At 40.4% G+C, this 20,671-nt stretch overlaps 1 protein-coding gene across 8 annotated transcripts in view; it reads left to right on the top strand.

The window, feature by feature from the left end:
* Positions 1-20,671, top strand: part of LOC108710030 (teneurin-4) — an 835,304-nt gene that overhangs the window by 369,808 nt on the left and 444,825 nt on the right. For all 8 annotated transcript variants that reach the window (XM_041584600.1, XM_041584599.1, XM_041584601.1 and 5 more), the window contains exon 5: positions 3,218-3,276. The gene's annotated coding sequence lies outside the window, so the exon portion shown is untranslated. The remainder of the gene's footprint in view (positions 1-3,217; positions 3,277-20,671) is intronic.

Here is a 20,671-nt window from a genome sequence, read left to right as displayed (position 1 = left end):
TAACGCTAACCAGAGAGGTTGCAAACAAGGGCATACAGATGGAGCAAATTGTATCTAGAGACTTGGTACCCATGATGGGAATAACTCTTTTTTCTTTTGCTGTTGCACTCTCTATAGGCTCTTCCGACCTTAATGGTGTGGTGCAAAGAGGGCAACTCCTTCTGCTACTTAGATATAGGGGGAGTACCATAAATATTTTCAGGATCATCAGGGCTACTCCTACAAGGTAGCTATTTCCATAAGTTAAAAACCTGTCTTCTGCCTACTACCTTTACCGTGACCATCTCCCCCAGGTCCTTTTCTGGTGAACCTTCAAACGTTCTGGTGAACCTTCAAAATGAGACCAACTCATCCTACATCTACATATATGCTGTACGGTCACAAATAGAGCTGCAGGCTTCTTCCACAACAGATATCTCTACCCATTATGTAAAGTTTGCCTATGGGCAATAAACACTACAGTTCTATCTCAATATTAGTAGGCCATATCTAGTACAATCAAGGTAACACTAAGCACAGGGAGGTTGCAAACAAAAGCATACAGATGGAGCAAATTATTTGTAGAGATTTGGTTCAGTTTACACATCTTGTCCCACTATATCACTCTATTTAGATCATATCACACCTTTTCTTTTGCAATGGATGTGATATAATCTACTTTCTTGGTGCCCCATAATTCACTGTGAGCGCTGTCAGAGCTACATTAAATAAGACAAATAACACATATTTTTTCAACAGTTATTGTATATAATCACTTTTCAAAGAGAGCCTTATACACAGAGACACCCTGCTCAGCTGTGAGAAATTTTGTCTAATATTCCGTGACGTTTTGATGATAGAGTTATTTTTAAACCGTTATTTTAAAGGTGAGCGATGCCAATCAGCCATCACTTAGCCGTGCTTCTAAAATTAACGTGAAAGCACCTGAGTTTCAATATTTTCTCTTTTTTTTCTCTCTCTCGTTCCATAAACTAGAAGGTCATAATAATTATCCTCCGTGGATCGTGTTACGGATCCCAGGAATATTCATAGCTGTAGTCCTCTTGTTTGTTAATTGCCTCCTCCACTTGTGCATATATTATTAGTACATTTACCGCAAACAGAGGAATTACACCTCCGAGCTGGGGCTGACACTGCTTTATATATGTTGAACTTGACTTTCATAATATGATATTTGTTACTGTTTTGGCAAACCCCTTGTGGCAAGGAAAATAAAAAGGCATCTGTAAGCAATTAATCTTTCTGCCTTATTTAGACCCAGAGGATATGAGAATGTAAGTCACACCACAACCCAGTTGTAATGCAGGGGAGGGTGAATAACAATGGCACCAAATGTACTTTTATAATGAATGGGCCCCTGTTTTAAAGGAGTATGGTTCTAATAAAGATTAACCTGCTTTGTTTAGAATATAGTCTTGGCTTGTTTTTTACTGTAGCTGTGCTAGCTGTTGGTTTCTAAATGCTGTGTCTTGTTTGCTTTTATTACAGATGTAGCCAGGCTTAGACTGTAACAATAACTCAGGCTGGGCCAATTCTGGAGCTTCTTACTAATCTAATGTACATTTATAAATGTATCTCGACTAAAATGACTGATAATCAGTGTCTGTCTGGGCTGAAGGCACACTGGGAAAAAAACAATGGGCCCTGTCAAACCAGTTCTGCTCCTCTGCCCGCAATAGCCCCTCTCTCCAAAAAAGACACAAGTACAGAAGTATGTGGTGTCAGTATGACCGGGGGAGTTGTTAGGAGCCGTGCAAGGTTGGGTGCCAAGAGAAGGGCCCTATGATCGTATAAAAGGTCCTTGAGTCGCAGTCCTGGTGGACCTTGACTGACCAGTCTAATCCTGAAGATAACCTAAATACCCTTGCTTTAGTGTTGACAACATCTTCAAGATCTCCAACTTTGGTCAGGGGAGAAAGTTTATTTTTTTTTTATTTTTAGGCAACCGGTAGATGGCTTTCTATATTAGAGCTCATTAATTCATCATAAGACAGTTGGTCTGTTTTAGGTACAATTAATAGCTGTCAGACTGTGCTGGGATTTGATCCTGGGACCTCCTGGTTACCTGTTGTAAGCACCGGGTCAGGGGAGCAGCCAGCAAGTTTCTATCTATACTTCTACTGGGTCCCAGGATTTGTCATCTTATCTTGGTGGGTTGGGGTCAGCCAATCAGGTCTGACCCTGCCCTACATAGGGCCAGTCCTCCTCACCCTTCTTGCCTAAGCATTGGTCTACCTTAGCACTGCGGCATTGCACCTAACTAGGTTTCCTGCTCTAGCCCTTTACCTTAAACCCTGCCTTGAACCTTACTCTGCCTTGTCTTGCTTTGACCTTGACTTGCTTTAACCTTGCATTGACCTTGCCCTGCCTTGTCTGACTTTGTTCCTCCTCTAATCCTCCTGCTCAAGTCCTCCTACCCCAATCCTCCATCCTGGCCTGTTCTGATCAATGCATGCTTTGTCTTGTCCTGTTCTGATCTATGCCCACTTTGTCCTGTCTTGTTTTGATCTACTCTCACTCTGTCCTGTTTTGTTCTGATCTAAGCCCACTCAGTCCTGTCCTGTCTTGTTCTGATCTACACTCGCTCTGTCCTGTCTTTTTATGAACTACGCCCAATCCGTCCTTTCCTGCCCTGATTTTTGCCTGCTCCGTTCTGTTCTATCATGCATCCATTCCACCCTAACAGACACTACACCCTCATCACCCTGGTCCTGCCCTTTCTCTGTACATGTCCCGTGGGCACAGCCAGTTCTTGCCTGAAGGACTCACCTTCCTCCTCTGCTTCTACAATGCCCCCTACCTCACCCTTGACAACAGTAAGAGCACATAGATTCAGAAAAAATACAATTTTGCTTCCAACAAAGTAGACAACCCTTTAAATGCCTGCATTTAAAGGGTTGTCTAATTAGTTGGAAGCAAAATCCGGACAACAGGGACTAGTCTGTGATGTTAGGGGCGGGTTGGTGATTTCAGGGGATGTTATGGGGACATTTGCGGGCAGTAATGTTGGTGTAGTTATGATGTCATATGCGTTCAGTTGTGAGAAACCAGGCAGAAAACTAGACAGGTTGCATCTCATATTATTATGAGATTATATTATAATAATGTATAATATTTATATTAGTAAAGTATACATTGTTCATTCCCTTAATTAATTTTGTGCTGTCCATAAAACAATAATGTGCAAGTCTTTATTTTTTATTTTGTTTTATTATAGATGGGTGCCTTGTTCTGTGTTTGTGTGACGTAATTGCAGCACAACTGATCCCAACATCAGTAAGTCTCTATAATACAGACTCTGTACCTTCATTATAGGCTTTGTGTTTGTATATGGTCAATTTAAATAACAAGGTCTAATTGGTAGTGATGGGCGAATTTGCCCCGTTTCGCTTAGTTGAAAAATTGGCAAATTTTTACCGCAAAATGGCGTAAAAATTCGCGAAATGGCGTCGGCATCTCGTTGGACGCCGGCGACATTTTTTTTGGATGCCTGCGAATTTTCGCCAGCGAATTTTCACGGCCGTTTTGCGAATTTATTCGCTGGTGGAAAATCCCGCAAATTCGCCACGAATTCGCGCCTGGCGAATAAATTCGACCATCGCTACTAATTGGCAATTGCATAATTAAGTCTATTGTGTTGTACTTAATCTATCTTCTATAAAGGTGTAACTGACTCTGCCTATGGTTTCAGTTTTCCATAGACTTCCATTGTTATGCTACCTTTTATCTGAAAACTCCAAGAAGTTGCAGCAACAGCCCCCTGCATTTGCACATAGCCTTATATAAACATACAATAAAACAATGGCAGCATAGGTATTCCCCTGTACTAAGCACAATTCAGCAGGAACAGTCCCCTAAGTTTGCTCATAGTCTGTACAGAGAGATCCCATAAAACTATGGCAGCATAGGTATTCCTCTGTACTAAGCACAATTCAGCAGGAACAGCCCCTAAGTTTGCTCATAGTCTGTACTGAGAGATCCCATAAAACTATGGCAGCATAGGTATTCCCTGTACTAAGCACAATTCAGCAGGAACAGTCCCCTAAGTTTGCTCATAGTCTGTACAGAGAGATCCCATAAAACTATGGCAGCATAGGTATCCCCTGTACTAAGCACAATTCAGCAGGAACAGTCCCCTAAGTTTGCTCATAGTCTGTACAGAGAAATCCCATAAAACTATGGCAGCATAGGTATTCCCCTGTACTAAGCACAATTCAGCAGGAACAGTCCCCTAAGTTTGCTCATAGTCTGTACAGAGAGATCCCATAAAACTATGGCAGCATAGGTATTCCCCTGTACTAAGCACAATTCAGCAGGAACAGTCCTCTAAGTTTGTTCATAGTCTATACAGAGAAATCCCATAAAACTATGGCAGCATAGGTATTCCCTGTACTAAGCACAATTCAGCAGGAACAGTCCCCTAAGTTTGCTCATAGTCTGTACAGAGAGATCCCATAAAACTATGACAGCATAGGTATTCCCTGTACTAAGCACAATTCAGCAGGAACAGTCCCCTAAGTTTGCTCATAGTCTGTACAGAGAGATCCCATAAAACTATGGCAGCATAGGTATTCCCTGTCCTAAGCACAATTTAGCAAGGAATTTAAAGTGTAAAGTGACCCTTTAATCTTCATAATTCCTTTCCAGCCTGACAACTTTATCTATGTGATTATATTAAAGCAATAAAAATATGTTCCATAATTTAATGACACATAGGAATCTAGAAAATGAAAGAGCTCTAAAGGCTACAAAATGTGGCGATATGGAAGATTAGGCCTGTTCACTTCGATCTACAGATCAATTACATTTGCCCTTTCCTAACAATTAGTTTACCAAATAGAAACGTTTATTCAGCTGCACCAGGATATTTAGAAGGATTTAGTATTCAAAATGTTTTTTTCTATTTATACAATGCTTTGTGCAAATCAACAAAAAGCTGATATCTTCATTCGTTAAATAGTTTAGGAAAAAAAATCATGTTTATCCTCAGGTTCCTGAAAATAACAAAGCCCATTAAATGACATCTGTGAATTGAGCTACGTACAGGGAATATCTATGCTGCCTTAGTTACATAGTTACATAGTTACATACAGGCCCGGATTTGTGGAAAGGCCATCTAGGCGGCAGGAAATTAGGGGGAGTGGCATGCTGCCCAACCACACACCCATTGGTTCAAAAACACTGGGGATGCGCTGGAGATACAATAATATTTGAAATTTCCCGTGCGCCAATCCCCATTGCTCCTGTCCCCCTGGAGGGGACAGGGGCGACGAATGGTAGTGGGCCTAGGTAATGTAAATCCGGCCCTGGTTACATAGTAAAATCGTCCGTCAAGTTCAACCAAATGAAAACCCAGCATCCATACACACACCCCTCCCTACTTTCACATACATTATATATACCCATATCTATACTAACTATAGAGTTTAGTATCACAATAGCCTTTGATATTATGTCTGTCCAAGAAATCATCCAAGTCCCTCTTATAGTCATTAACTGAATCAGCATCACAACATCACCCGGCAGTGCATTCCCCAACCTCACTGTCCTGACTGTGAAGAACCCCCTACGTTGCTTCAAAAGAAAGTTTTTTTCTTCTAGTCTGAAGGGGAGGCCTCTGGTACGTGATCCACTTTATGGGTAAAAAGGTCCCCTGCTATTTGTCTATAATGTCCTCTAATGTACTTGTAAAGTCTAATCATGTCCCCTCACAAGCGCCTTTTTTCCAGAGAAAACAACCCCAACCTTGACAGTCTCCCCTCATAATTTAAGTCTTCCATCCCTCTAACTAGTTTAGTTGCACTTAGTTAATGCCCTTTTTTATACAAGACAGAACTTTATTTGCTTTATAAGCCGCAGAATGATACTGCCCAGAATTAGACAATTTGTTATCTACAAAAACACCAAGATCCTTTAAGAAAACACACTGCCATTTAGTGTTTAACCTTGCATTTATCAATGAAAATTAAGTTAGTCTGGCAAGATCTATTACGCATAAAACCATGCTGGCACACACTCATATTATTATGATTTGCTATGAATTCCAGTATCTTATCCTTTATTAACCCTTCAAAAAGCTTTCCTACCACTGACGTCAGACTAACTGGCCTATAGTTTTGAGGCTGAGAACAGGATCCCTTTTTGAATAAAGGCACCACATTAGCAATTCGTCAGTCTCTTTGCACTATGCCAGACCTCATTTAATCCTAAAAAATTTCAGTAAAGAGGTTTGACAATCACAGAGCTAAGCTCTCTAAGTACCCTGGGATGAATACCATCCAGCCCTGGACCTTTGTTTATCCTAACATGTGCTAGTCTCTTGTGAATTTCCTCATGTGAGAACCATGCATCATCAGTTGTATTACTAGAATTGGGACTTTTAAGAAGGAAACCTTCATTACTGGTTTCTCATTTGTGTAGACGAAAAATATGAGTTCAGAATCTCAGCCTTTTTTTTGTTCTCATCAACCAGCTAACCCCCCTCTGATATTAAGTTATTTAATTTATTTAATTTTGGATTATTTTTACTGCTTGCTGCAATATCCTTTCCCATATTGATTTTAGCTTGCCTGATTTATTCGCCTCCTTGTACCTTATAAATGATTTGACTGTCCCAGCTAACTTGAAAGCCTTCAAAGCACGTATTTTCTTACCCACCTCAACACCAACACTTCTATTGAACCAAAAAGGTATCTCTCTGTGGGATACCTTTATAGCAGGTATAGTAGGGAGAGATGGTGCCTATAGTAACAGTGGGTAATAGTCTCTGGGAAGGCAGTGTGACTGTGGGATAGCAGGTATAGTAGGGAGAGATGGTGTCTATAGTAACAGTGGATAATAGTCTCTGGGAAGGGAGTGTGACTGTGGGATAGCAGGTATAGTAGGGAGAGATGGTGTCTATAGTAACAGTGGATAATAGTCTCTGGGAAGGGAGTGTGACTGTGGGATAGCAGGTATAGTAGGGAGAGATGGTGTCTATAGTAACAGTGGATAATAGTCTCTGGGAAGGCTGTGTGACTGTGGGATAGCAGGTATAGTAGGGAGAGATGGTGTCTATAGTAACAGTGGATAATAGTCTCTGGGAAGGGAGTGTGACTGTGGGATAGCAGGTATAGTAGGGAGAGATGGTGTCTATAGTAACAGTGGATAATAGTCTCTGGGAAGGGAGTGTGACTGTGGGATAGCAGGTATAGTAGGGAGAGATGGTGCCTATAGTAACAGTGGGATAATAGCCTCTGGGAAGGGAGTGTGACTGTGGGATAGCAGGTATATTAGGGAGAGATGGTGTCTATAGTAACAGTGGATAATAGTCTCTGGGAAGGGAGTGTGACTGTGGGATAGCAGGTATAGTAGGGAGAGATGGTGTCTATAGTAACAGTGGGATAATAGTCTCTGGGAAGGGAGTGTGACTGTGGGATAGCAGGTATAGTAGGGAGAGTTGGTGTCTATAGTAACAGTGGATAATAATCTCTGGGAAGGGAGTGTGACTGTGGGATAGCAGGTATAGTAGGGAGAGATGGTGCCTATAGTAACAGTGGATAATAGTCTCTGGGAAGGGAGTGTGACTGTGGGATAGCAGGTATAGTAGGGAGAGATGGTGCCTATAGTAACATTGGATAATAGTCTCTAGGAAGGGAGTGTGACTGTGGGATAGCAGGTATAGTAGGGAGAGATGGTGTCTATAGTAACAGTGGATAATAGCCTCTGGGAAGGGAGTGTGACTGTGGGATAGCAGGTATAGTAGGGAGAGATGGTGCCTATAGTAACAGTGGGATAATAGTCTCTGGGAAGGGAGTGTGACTGTGGGATAGCAGGTATAGTAGGGAGAGATGGTGCCTATAGTAACAGTGGATAATAGTCTCTGGAAGGGAGTGTGACTGTGGGATAGCAGGTATAGTAGGGAGAGATGGTGCCTATAGTAACAGTGGATAATAGTCTCTAGGAAGGGAGTGTGACTGTGGGATAGCAGGTATAGTAGGGAGAGATGGTGTCTATAGTAACAGTGGATAATAGCCTCTGGGAAGGGAGTGTGACTGTGGGATAGCAGGTATAGTAGGGAGAGATGGTGTCTATAGTAACAGTGGATAATAGTCTCTGGGAAGGGAGTGTGACTGTGGGATAGCAGGTATAGTAGGGAGAGATGGTGCCTATAGTAACAGTGGATAATAGTCTCTGGGAAGGGAGTGTGACTGTGGGATAGCAGGTATAGTAGGGAGAGATGGTGCCTATAGTAACAGTGGATAATAGTCTCTGGGAAGGGAGTGTGACTGTGGGATAGCAGGTATAGTAGGGAGAGATGGTGCCTATAGTAACAGTGGGATAATAGTCTCTGGGAAGGGAGTGTGACTGAGGGATAGCAGGTATAGTAGGGAGAGATGGTGCCTATAGTAACAGTGGATAATAGTCTCTGGGAAGGGAGTGTGACTGTGGGATAGCAGGTATAGTAGGGAGAGATGTGCCTATAGTAACAGTGGGGAAACATTATTATGAAGAGATAATGAGCAGAAGGCAGAAGTGTTTTGATTATTTTGGCCACAATAAACAGAATTATTTATGGCTCAGGCTGTTACATTTATTCATCTTATCAGATGTAAATGCCGACAGTATTAATGTGCTTGAGTGTTTATGATCTATTCTGATAGGAGCGGCAGTTGCTAGTGTAAGTAATTCACTGAGTAGATGTGACACGGTGTAGCTGCCTCCTGTCTTGCCAATGATTATTGTTGACAAGAAGCTTCAAACAGAGAAACAAAGATGGCTTACGGCAGAGTTGCAGATTTTGAACTTCATGTCTGTGAATAGATGTTCTTAGTTGATGTTTCGATGTTAATGTACCTTATAAATGTTCCTGGGGGCAGACAATGGCACGCAGCAGCTGCCCTATTTATCAATACATCCAGGGGAGGAAGGAGAAAGCAGACGCGTGTTGTGATAGTTAATAAAATATATATTTATTGGGTGGATCAAATATTTAATGCTCACTTAGTGCAGAGACAATTCTGTTGACCTACATGAAGAGCGTCTTTGACGGTTGATAGGAATCAGCAGGCAGAAAATGTTGCGGCGTTCCCTGAGCTCCCAAAGATGAGCCGTTTGTTAGGGAAAGACAATTGGCCGGGAATAGTGAAATTACAGTACAAACCGTATGTTAATGTAGTGCTGATTTCTATAGAAAAGGTCTAGAGATAATGGTTTGTTTTCCTTTAGTCACAATAATGATCTGATATTCAGTGCGACAGCACAAAAACTGCACATTTACATTCTGTACAGACAGACAGAAAAGACAACTGCATAGCCAGGGACAATATGGGCAGGTAGACGCATATGTAGATTAATAGCTAGAGTCAAACGTTTTCAGATAGACAGACGATAGATAGACAGATGATAGATAGAGAGAGAGAGAGAGAGAGAGAGAGAGAGTGAGAGAGAGAGATACAGTAGATAGATAGATAGATAGATAGATAGATAGATAGATAGATAGATAGATAGATAGATAGATAGATGATAGATAGATAGATAGATAGATAGATAGATAGATAGATAGATAGATAGATGATTGATAGACAGACAGATAGATAGATGATTGATAGATAGACAGACAGACAGACAGACAGACAGACAGACAGACAGACAGACAGACAGACAGACAGATAGATAGATAGATAGATAGATAGATAGATAGATGGTTGATAGATAGACAGATAGATAGATGATTGATAGACAGACAGACAGACAGACAGACAGACAGACAGACAGACAGATAGATAGATAGATAGATAGATAGATAGATAGATAGATAGATAGATGGTTGATAGATAGACAGATAGATAGATGATTGATAGACAGACAGACAGACAGACAGACAGACAGACAGACAGACAGACAGATAGATAGATAGATAGATAGATAGATAGATAGATAGATAGATACAGTAGATAGACCGAAAGGTAGATATATAGATGATAAATAGATTATTGATAGAGAGATAGAGAGAGAGAGACAGAGAGAGAGACAGAGAGAGAGAGAGAGAGAGAGAGAGAGAGAGAGAGAGAGAGAGAGAGAGAGAGAGAGAGAGAGAGAGAGAGAAATAGATAGATAGATAGATAGATAGATAGATAGATAGATAGAAAGATAGATAGATAGATAGACCGAAAGATAGATAGATAGACCGAAAGATAGATAGACCGAAAGATAGATAGATAGATAGATAGATAGATAGATGATTGATAGACAGATAGAGAAAGAGAGAGAGAGAGAGAGAGAGATGGATAGATAGATAGATATAGATAGATAGATATATAACAGATCTAGAGAAAGAGGGACAGATAGACAGACAAAGATAATGGATAGACAGATGATAGACAGACAGATGGATAATAATAGAAAACATGCAGATTTATTCTCATTGGACATTACACTCTCCCAGCACTGTTTTCTTTTGAAGAAGAAACTCAGCCTTGGGCCTCACAAATCTACTATTTCACTGCTCCCTCCTCTGCCGTGTGTCTCAGACTGGAGTCACTTGTGAATTCAGCTGCTGCCTCTCCTACAGTCAAGAGTCTCTTGTACGAGCTACAATCCTCCCTCTCATCCTCACTTCCACCAGAGAAATAAAACTCAAGTGCTACGACAAATGTCTCCTGCCGATGCGCTGATCCATGCGCTCACCATATTGGCTCAGTATCACGGGGACACACAGATGTCTAACACTCCTGTTACTTCCCCCTCGTCTGGCTGCTTTCTTACAGTTCTCTTCTGTCTGACCCTCTATCACTCTCTCTATATACAGCCTTGCTTTACTGTACTGCTGTATCATCCTGCATTCCCTTTTTCTGTGTAATAATAAAACAGTATCTTATACTTAATCCCAACTAAGATATAATTAATCCTTATTGGAGGCAAAACCAGCCTATTGGGTCTGATAAAAGTTTAAATGATTTTTCAGTAGACTTAAGATATGTAAGTCCAAGTTAGGAAAGATCTTTTATCCAGAAATCCCCAGGCCCAGAAATTCTGCATAACAGGTGCCATGCTTAACATATAAACCTTAGCACCTGAATTTCTCCAGCATCTTCCCACTTCCCCCTGGTGACTTCACCAGCAGGTTCCAGTTGGGCTCAGCCAGGTGCAGGTCTTTGAAAGGTGCTGTAGGGTTCAGGGTTTTGGACCTTTGCATTTAATTCTGGGATGGCAGTGGATGTGATTTACTTAGACTTTGCTAAAGCATTTGATACTGTGCCACACAAAAGGTTACTGGTTAAATGAAGGAATGTTGGCCTGGAACATAGTATTTGTACCTGGATAGAGAACTGGCTAAAAGATAGACTACAAAGAGTGGTGGTAAATGGAACATTTTCTAATTGGACCAGTGTTGTTAGTGGAGTACCACAGGGCTCTGTACTAGGTCCCTTGCTTTTCAACTTGTTTATTAATGACCTGGAGGTGGCCATTGAAAGTACTGTTTCTATTTTTGCAGATGAGACTAAATTGTGCAGAACTATAGGTTCCATGCAGGATGCTGCCACTTTGCACAGTGATTTGTCTAAACTGGAAAACTGGGCAGCAAACTGGAAAATGAGGTTCAATGTTGATAAATGCAGGTTATGCACTTTGGCAAAAATAATATAAATGCAAGTTATACACTAAATGGCAGTGTGTTGGGAGTTTCCTTAAATGAGAAGGATCTAGGGGTCTTTGTAGATAACACGTTGTCTAATTCTGGGCAGTGTCAGTCTGTGGCTACTAAAGCAAATAAAGTTTTGTCTTGTATAAAAAAGGGCATTAACTCAAGGGATGAAAACATAATTATGTCTCTTTATAGGTCCCTGGTGAGGCCTCATCTGGAGTATGCAGTGCAGTTTTGGACTCCAGTCCTTAAGAGGGATATAAATGAGCTGGAGAGAGTGCAGAGACTAAGTGCAACTAAACTGGTTAGAGGGAGAGAAGAGTTAAATTATGAGGGGAGACTGACAAGGTTGGGGTTGTTTTCTCTGGAAAAAAGGCGCTTGCGAGGGGACATGATTAGACTTTACAAGTACATTAGAGGACATTATAGACAAATAGCAGGGGACCTTGTTACCCATAAAGTGGATCACGTACCAGAGGCCTCCCCTTCAGACTAGAAGAAAAGAACTTTCATTTGAAGCAACGTAGGGGGTTCTTCACAGTCAGGACAGTGAGGTTGTGGAATGCACTGCCGGGTGATGTTGTGATGCTGATTCAGTTAATGACTATAAGAGGGACTTGGATGTTTTCTTGGACAGACATAATATCAAAGGCTATTGTGATACTAAACTCTATAGTTAGTATAGATATGGGTATATATCATTTATGTAAAAGTATGGAGGGGTGTGTGTATGGATGCTGGGTTTTCATTTGGAGGGGTTGGACTTGATGGACTTTGTCTTTTTTAAACCCGATTTAACTATGTAACTATAAGCACATGCCAAAAAGCTTGGTGAGCACAGGCCAACCAGATGCCTACTTTAAAAAATAAGTGCTTGGTGGAAGGGCATTGCCCAACATGATGAGATGTGTAGTTGCACATATGAACGGTCTTATTGGAGAAATAAAGCTATTTGTTTGTGGAATTCTGGGAGTTGTGCATAGAACCCAAGTCTGATACACAAGGCAAGTCGACCAACTAAAAAAGAATATGGAAAGTGAGGCCAATATTGGAGCCTTTACTTTTTTTTAGCCTCCTTAATTCCAGAAATCCAACTAGAATTCCCCGACCCATCCATTGAATGTCATTCCAGAAATAACAGCGATTTAGCAGTGAGTGACATGTGACATTTAATGAGATTTGCCATTAGACAAACATAATCTGCGCTCTTTTGATTGATAGCAGAACGGCAATCGCTGTGCACTTAGTATAGAATTTCATGTGCAAAAATAGCATCTTGATATCATTTGGGCCTGTAACTGGGGAGAGGATTTGGGTAATTGCAAATGATCCACATTTAATCTTTTCTTTTTCGCCTAAACATCCTGTAGTGCTTTATAAAAAGGCCGACATGCATTATTTTACTGTAAATAACACAATACAGGAACGATGTGGAGTAATTATTTCCAAGCAAAATTCTTTTAGCACAGAGCAGATACGAAAGACACAGGGACTTGCTATAGTTAATTGAGTGCACCGTTATCTAACTATAAGCTTTACCCAAATACTTTGCACTGGATGCCAGTTAAGCCCTCACCGTAGTGTGGAGGCGGTGTGTAGTACAACTGTAAATAGGTGCAGTGCACAATAATTGGGTGCCAGTGGGTCTTGTAACAACCAGAGAACACATTTATTTGACAGAGTAATCCACAAAGGAGTGTATACATAGATCAAACAGGGACATAGAGCAACAGTGGATAGGCATCTATCCTATCCCTAGATCTGTAATCTTAGTCCCTACTTCTGGGCAATTAGTACCCAGGATCTTAATCCCACTCACACTACTCAGAGGAGCCTCAGGCTGCTCAGCTAAATAGACTGACTTTCTTTCACTCCTAGAGTGACCTCATAAGGTGACTAACCTATCCTTACTAGACCTGACCGTCTAGGTTCCACTTTACCATGCTGCCTGCTCAGGTCAGGGCTTTCACAAAACGGACCCTGAGCACATGGCTGCCCACTACTTTTAGAACAGTGCCATCTACAGGGCACTGATTGAACTACAGAGGGTGTAGCTTTAGGCAGGATAAGGAAACAGGTCCCCCTCCTAACTGTATTTGAGGGCCCAGTTGGGCATCTAGACACTAGGGGACTGCCTGATAAATAATACTGGGAGACTAATTTACCAGTCCCCTACAGTAGCATAGTAACTGAGGTTGAATAAAGACATAGTGAGCAGAGTATAGACACAGCAGGATAGAGGGTATGTTAATGTACAGCATTTGAACTATGAACAACATAAAAGGGGGAAACACATAGCAATACAACAGCAGCTATTGTCAAACTTCTTGGTTCAACTTCATTTGGGGTTCTGATACATGGAAACATCAGTTTCCCTGATATAGTCCCATAAATATCCATGGCAGCAAATAAGCATAAATTTAAGCAATTTGGTCTTCAGGTTGGGAACTTCCACCACCCACTGATTTTGGATCCCAGAGATCCAAGAAACCCAATTTTGGTAACCTACTCTAGCTAAATAAGGCAAAGAAGAGATAATCTGTTATAGGCTCTAGTAATATCCAAAGATATCAGCCACCACTAGACATACTGCCAATTCCTGACCTGTGTTAATTCCTTTAGACCCCAGAAGATATTGTTGGACTTGCCAAGACCAAATATAAGGAAATAAGAATAAATGGCCTTTGTGTCATGATGGCACCACATAACATATCTCAAAACCTCTACATCGGCACACACTCTAGTATAAACAATCAGGCATGAGTATAAATGACTTATGAGTAATACATCACTTGTGTAATGCATAGTGGTCAACCAGTATTTGATATTTCCTATTTTAGTACATTGAAAGACTAAGAAGGATTGTCTGTATTTAGGGATACTCAATGAAAAATATACAGTATACAAAATGAAGCTGAGGGGGCTTGGGAGAAGGTTTCCTTTACAAAGCTATGAAACAAGTATGCTGTAAGATTGTTGAGAGAGAGAATTATGTGATGTATTTATGTACTCACAAATACTTACATTTAGGGAGCTTATGAAGGTTGGAAGGGAGAATCTGTCTGAGACAAGAAATCCAAAGGAGGTCAGAAAATAGTGGGACAATGGAAAGAGGTCATGAAAGATAAGAAGGTTAGAAGTTGAGTGTATTTGTCTGTTTGTAGATGGGAGTGGATTGGAATTGGGTTGGGATAAATACAACACTGGGATAAGTGGATTAGTCAAGCAGCAGGATTTCGAATAGACTTACACGGAGGAAGATGATTGAGTGGAGTCCTGGTTGGGTTACAGTAGCCTTGGCTGGAGATGATAATGGCTATTGGATGTCAACTGCTTAGCATTAGTGATGGGCGAATTTGCGCCGTTTCGTTTCGCCGGAAAAATTTGCCGATCTTAAATATATGGACGCCACTATGTACTGGCCCATCAGTTTCAGATTTGCTTTTGAATTCATTATAGTCATTAATTGGGTCCTAAAATAAACAGAATAGGAATTAGCCTTTATATAAGCCTTCATTATGGGATAAACTCGTCTGTGCACCTCCACTTGGGTAATGCCTGAATGACTGGCAAGCGTTTATTTCCAACTAACAGGTGCTGCCGTGTCTTTCGGCCACATTACGAGGTCTGTGCTTAGCAGGCTTCCTTGGCAGTAGGTGCCAGCGCTGTGAAAGTGTTATGATTTGTGAATAACAAGAAAGTCAATTATCAGTGTGTGGATTCGACATTACATATCAGGGCACAGAATTATAGGCTGCCACTTGCCTTTTGCTAGTTATCTGTTACAGGGCTGCAGACCCACATTAAAATGACTTGCAACTAATGACAGAGCTGATTTTAGTACCACTTTATCACTCAGCCAAGGGGAAGGGAGATTTTATTGTAATGTAATAGGTGAATTCTCACATTGCAACCATTCTGTTTATTTGGCTCGGGGATGATTTGTACGTTTTGCTGGCATTTAGCAAGACATAAGGGTATGGACGAATAATGTAGAGTTACAAATAATTCCCAGTAACAGTTTTAAGGTAGAGCAGAGAAGCCATTTTCCCAAACTTCTAGAATCACAAGGGATGGTGTGTATTTTTTTTGTTAGTATATACAAGAGGGACAAGGGGAACATCCTTTCTATCTGGGAACACCTGAAAGATCTGGGAACACCTGAAAGAACATTGAGTATGCAATTCAGATCTCACAGTTTCATCTGCCACAAGTGACTCATAGTCTATACAGACCATATGATCCTTCTACTACATTATACTCAGATCCAGCCCTACTCTCTATAATTATTCCGCTGTAACTGTTTAATATTATATATAATATTATTATTCCGCTGTAACTGTTTAATATTATACATTACTTCATGTGTACTCACATACAAATACTTGGTTGGGCTTCTGTAATGGAGCAAGTCACCCAACCTTTGGGGTCAAGATGACCTTATCCACTCCACCATTCTTCTTATTGATACAGGTAGGTAGTGTTTACCCATATAGAAAGTCAAGGGGATGGGGAAGGGTAGGGAAGACCACCACTGTTTCCACCTGATCAAAATGCCTCAGGTCTATACTGACACTTGAGGACAATTTTAGACCCAATTTTCGCTTCCATAACTGCTGCTTCAGAGAAGCCTTGTATTGATAATTTATTGAACTACCAATCTCTTTCTCAATGTCTGACTGGGGTTCCAGTGGCCCACCAGAAGACCTTAGGCAGTGGCACATTCTCCAAACTGTTTTTCTTTCTCTCTTTACTTTCTTTCTCAATTCTCTTAATCACTTCTCCATACAAACTAAGATGTATCCTTTCCTCAATTTTTTCTATTTGTTCTCATATAGAAATGTGAGATGATATAGGTATACAAGGCAAACAATTTGGTGATCAAGAGGACCCACTGACACCTGGGTCCGCCACCAGTAGTTTTCCTGGTATCCCAACAGCTACTACCCTACTGCAGTCATTCTTGGGCTTTTTTTGGTTTAAATACATCTAAATACTGAATTTCAGAGCTTCTTTGATTTAGGAGGAAGTAGTCTAATACTCCCATGGTCTCATTTTGAGAAGCCTCTGTCACTCTGACGATTGTGTTTTTTTCTTTAGAGAGAAGGCTAACAGACAAGACACCTGTACTTTATGAAGAACTGGTTTATGATTGTTGTGAAAGGTAGTTTTATTGACATATAGATTTTAAATTTCTCTTCTATGGCAACTTTGTTGGAAATTTAGGACATCTAAGCATTGCTAAAATTTAAGGGGAACTTTAAACACTTTACGGTGGAGTCAACCTTAGAACCACATTGTGCACAGCTATTTGTCACACTAGACCAACTATGGTTAGATTATGGGTTACATTCATATCATACCACTTATACTGTACTCATAAAGGGTCCTAACACATGTTAAAATGTGTTGAATTAAATTGAGAAAACGATATCACAGGTGCTTGAGTGCCAGTGATTCTCAACCATGTAATAATAGCACTGTGGTAAAACTATGGGGTTGTTTACACTGGAGAAAAGGCGATTGAGGGTTGATGTTTTAACTATGGATAAATATATAAGGGATCATATAATAATCTCTTCAATGCTTTATATACTAGTAGGTCCTTCCAGCTGACACATGGGCACCAATTCCTATTAGAAGAAAGGAGGCTCCGTCTTAATATTTACAGTGAGAGTTGGGAAGATGTCTAATTCTCCCCCTGATTCAGTGGTACAGGCTGATACATTAGATAGCTTTAAGAAAGGGTAGGGCGGCTTAGCAAGTAAGGGGATACAGGGTTATGGAAGTTAGTTCATAGTACAAGTTGATCTTGGAGTCAGTAAGGAATTTTTTCCCCCTTTGAGGCTAACTGGAGAGGATTCAGAAGAGTGTTTTGCCTTTCTCTGGAGCAACTAGCAGTTAGGCAAGTTATATATAAAATAAAAGGTTGAGCTCTGGGTTGCTTACTCTACTACCTTGTCCATTTTCTATTCCTCCTTGGGTAATTGCACTGATTATGACTTCTGCAGGAGGACCCTCCATGCCAACATGAAGTTTGCCCATAGACTACCTGCTCTGGTCATGGTGAAGCACATTCAACCTCAACCCTGCACTTTATACAATAGGTTGAGTTATATCTAGTCTTTAGATCACTAGTGGTGCTTCCCCACTATTTCTTCCTCAAGGTAAACACACTTCTAGCCAGTTAGTTAATACTCATAACCAGGGCCTCCACTTTAGTAGAGGGAACATAGTTTTTGTATACATAAAACAATTTCTTTATTTCTTCTAAACCTTCCAGATATACATTGACCTGTCTTGTATTCTGCTGCATGTACAGAAGCAAACATTGTATATAAAATACTTGACTTTCTATCATTAAGAAGTAAAAAAACTGAGAAATGACAAAAAAAAGTCCCACGGTGTATACCGCTGAGAGATTTTCTTTGATCTTCAAGAGCACATTGGCGTTGGAGGAAATTAGATTCTTACGCATTATTATTTGATTATTGTTATTATGGATTTAAAGTCGCAGCAATATTCCACCATTCTTACACAGCTAGAGGGACGACTTAAAAAACTAAGCTCTTGGTTGCACTATTTGTTGCCATGGAAAACAATGTATGAAAAGATGTTTTCTTCAGTTCTTTTGTAAAGTGTTATTTTGTGCCCTGTAACCTCAAAGAGTTGCACCTCATCTGATAACTTTGTGAAAGCTGCCTTCCTCTAGAAAATCTTAAATTGCTGTTGAAGCTGTACAGTTTTATATCCGTGAGCCATGGCCCAATAATGTGCTTTAGTTGAAAAAGTTTAAGGTCAAAAGATATCCCTTCATTTCTTTCTCTTATTCTATCATCTTTCATTTCTATTCTATTCTTCTCTTTTATTCTTTTAACCTCCTATTTTGCAAGTTTCTCCTCTTTATAAACAGCTCTACTCTTCTTCTCCCCTCTTTCATTTTGTCTTCTTTTCCACTCTTCTCTACCCTCACATCCTATTCCTTATCCCCCCCCCCACACATATATTATACTTTGTCCATGTCAACTAGTAAAACAATCACAGCCAGGTCATCTCCATTATAAAAGGTCATCTTTTTGAGTTTGATTGAAAATCTTCTTGGGAATTTCTCACAATTCTATTGACTTGATGGCTGTCACCAAAATAGACACATTTTCCCTTTGCCTCCTGCAGCTTTGTGAGGAACAATGGACCCTGACATAACGAAGAGGACATCAAATTGCTAATTTTAGCCCAAGAGATTCTTCCTTAGATCCTATTAAAATATATTTTCCCTATAACAGTATGTGATGCATTAGGATGAGTTTTGACCATAGATGGAGGGTGATTTTTGGGCTTGAGCAGGCATTTTATACACAGGCTCAATCATTGAAATCTAACTACTATTACTTTTAGGGGCCGATTCACTAACTTCGAGTGAAGGATTCGAAGTAAAAAAACTTCGAATTTCCAAGTGTTTTTTAGGCTACTTCGACCATTGAATGGGCTACTACGACCTTCGACTACGACTTTGAATCGAACTAAAATCGTTCGACCATTCGATAGTCGAAGTACTGTCTCTTTAAGAAAAAACTTCGACCCCCTAGTTCGCCATCTAAAAGCTACCGAACTCAATGTTAGCCTATGGGGAAGGTCCCCATAGGCTTTCCTAAGTTTTTTTGATCGATGGATTAAAATCCTTTGAATCAATTCAAAGGATTTTATCGTTCGATCGAAGGAATAATCCTTTGATCGTTCGATCGCACTATTTGCGCTAAAATCCTTCGATATTCGAAGTCGAAGGATTTCAATTCCCAGTCGAATAACGAGGGTTAATTAACCCTCGATATTTGACCCTTTGTGAATCGGCCCCTTACTGTTATTATCTATTTATTATAATGCATCTATTTCTTTTAGACAAAGTAGCTACCATGACATGTAGGGACTTTTTCAATATATAATTATCCCAAAAAGTGACAAGAATATAAATAAAGGTCAACAGTTTTAATAAAACTGTTCTGTCGTGTAGTATTTTGTAATGTAACAAGGATGAGAGACTTTCCTTTTTGCTCAAGAGGAAAACTAGAGTCTACTTCTAGAAGGAGATAGATATGGTATATTTTTATATGTTTCCTTGGATTTTACAGAAACATGGCCTACTTGTATTTTTTAGGAACACCACGATTTAAAATAAGATATCCCGTTTCACTGGACTGTGAGAACAATTGTCTGAACATTTATGCTAAGACTCTGATGTAGGTCATTGACATCCCAGATTCCCTGATGTCTTCAGAGAAGGAGCACAAGAGGGCTGGGAATAATAATTTTTGGTTCTCAGCTGAAGATAAGTGAAACTGGCAGATGATGGCTTTCTTTAGAAATCAAGATCAGTTTGCCTGGGGAAATGATGCAATCAAGGTCAGACAGAGAAGAACTTGAAATTATGCATTGTGAATATGTAGACTTCTTTGCAGGAAACAAATTTTAGTCATACTTTAAACACTATCCAAACATTTTGCTAGATAAATCTTTAGCATCCAGCACCTCAACTCTAGGGAATCTCTTGCTTAAAAGAGAATCAAAGTCTTCTTCCACTTGGGGGTGCCAAATGTTATGCACCCCAATTGATTGTATATACTTACCTGAAAGTATTACCTGGTGCTCCTATCAGGAAAAAATTGCACCGGCCGGGAGTGAGCACCATGGAGCGATCCTCTTCCGGCTTCTTCTTTCTTCAAATTTCCTGGGGCAGACGCATGCGAGGTAGAACAAAATATCTGACTTTTTAGTTAAAGCTCAGTTTTTCGCTCTACTGCACATGTGCAAACGTGAGAAGAAAGAAGAAGCCAGAAGAGGATCGATTTGTGGTGCTCACAGTGGTGCTCGTGCAGTTTTCTGCTGATAGGAGCACTGTCCCGGGGTTTTGGGTAAGTAAATACAATAAATTGGGGGTGCTTAACTTTTGGCACCCCCAAGTGGAAGAAGACTTTCCTTCTCCTTTAAGGATGACTGCCAGGCTTCAGGTTCAAGTAAACAATAATGGAAATAAAACATGCTCTGCGCAGA

This window comes from Xenopus laevis, chromosome 2S, assembly GCF_017654675.1.
Source record: "Xenopus laevis strain J_2021 chromosome 2S, Xenopus_laevis_v10.1, whole genome shotgun sequence".
Taxonomy (NCBI): domain Eukaryota; kingdom Metazoa; phylum Chordata; class Amphibia; order Anura; family Pipidae; genus Xenopus; species Xenopus laevis.
The sequence above is the reverse complement of the archived record's forward strand: the minus strand, read 5'-3'. Positions and strand labels throughout refer to the sequence as shown.